Consider the following 1,425-nt stretch of genomic DNA (forward strand, 5'->3'; position numbering starts at 1 on the left):
TCATCCTCGAGAACCAATCAAAAAGTGCTTACGAGCTTTGCTTAAAGTACGACTTCAACAGTTTCGCACTCCTTGTTGTCTGCAGTGTGGGCTCCTTTGCAGTTCACACAGACTGGCACTGTATGCACACATGACTTGCCCTTGGCTCCACAGGTATTGCACTTGTGCAGGGTGGTGGGATGAGGCTCTGCACAGATCTTGCAGGCTGTGGTGTTGGAACATTTGGTTTCAGTGTGTCCAAAGCGCTGGCACTTCTGGCACTGTGAGGAGGCTGGGGTAGAGTGCAGCTTCTCCACCCTGACACTGATGCCCAGCAGGTACAGTCTGCTCCTGATGGCCCTCTGGGCCTCTTGCTCAGTAGCAAATGCAATGCAAACAGAGCCAGTGTGTTGCACCTGTCTCCTCTCTCTGCTGGTAAGCCAGTAAGGGTTGCCCACAATCTGGAAACCTCTGTTGAAGGTGGTGATCTCAGACTTGAGAACGTCAAGGGACTCATTGGTTGAGAAGGAGGTTGGAATGTTGTGCACAACTACCTTATACCATGGCTGGATAGGGAGGGCTTCCTTGAAGGGGGTAAGGGTCTGCCAGATGTCTTGGTTCTCCAGCAGATATTTAGCAGTGAAGGTGGGAGTGGTGGTAAGGACAATGTTCTGTTTGGCACTAGGGGTGACTGAAGCAACAACAGGGCTGCTGACTCCTTTGTTGACAAAGGCCTGATTGAAGGCATTCCTGAGCTGGAGAGAGTTGAAGGGGGCTGGGTTCTCTTGAAGCAGTACAAGCTGTCTTGTGCTGAGGGAGTTCTTGGGAGTGGGGGCTGGTGTCTTCTTGTTGCCTACCAGTTGCCAGTCTGTTGTCTTTGGCTGGCTGTTGGAAGCAGTGGTGGCATAGGACCTGGTGGGAGGAGAGGACTGGGTGGGTTCAGGAGGGGTAGCAGTGGTTACAGTAGTGGCAGTTGTTGGCTTCTGGAGTTGCTTGACCTTGGATCCAAGGGATCTGGAGACAGACTCAAGATTGGAGACCTGGGAGGCAAGAACTGAGACACCATGCTTGTTGACCCTGTTGTTCTCTGTGAAGTCTCTGAAAACCTCTAAGAGATCCAGCAGCCTGGTCTGCTCCTCATGGGTGTCTGCAAGCTTGGATGCTTGGATGACCATGTTTCTGGCAATGGAGATATGTCATCCTGACATGGCTTGCAGCCAATAATAATCCACCCAGTCACACCTCATGGAACCTCATGGAACCTCATGGAACCTCATGGAACATCATCAAAAAACACCAACTTCTGGTCGACATCTCTATTGTTCCCCAGGCCTCCTGGCATCCCAAATCCATCAGAATCCATCTCAGCACACTCCCAAGAGCCATTCCCTCCATTTTCAGACCCTCCAGCCTTCTGGTTGTGGAGTGCAGCCCAGGTGCAGTCCT

The sequence above is a fragment of the Macroventuria anomochaeta genome (genome assembly GCF_010093625.1).
Source record: "Macroventuria anomochaeta strain CBS 525.71 unplaced genomic scaffold BU25scaffold_7, whole genome shotgun sequence".
Taxonomy (NCBI): Eukaryota; Fungi; Ascomycota; class Dothideomycetes; order Pleosporales; family Didymellaceae; genus Macroventuria; species Macroventuria anomochaeta.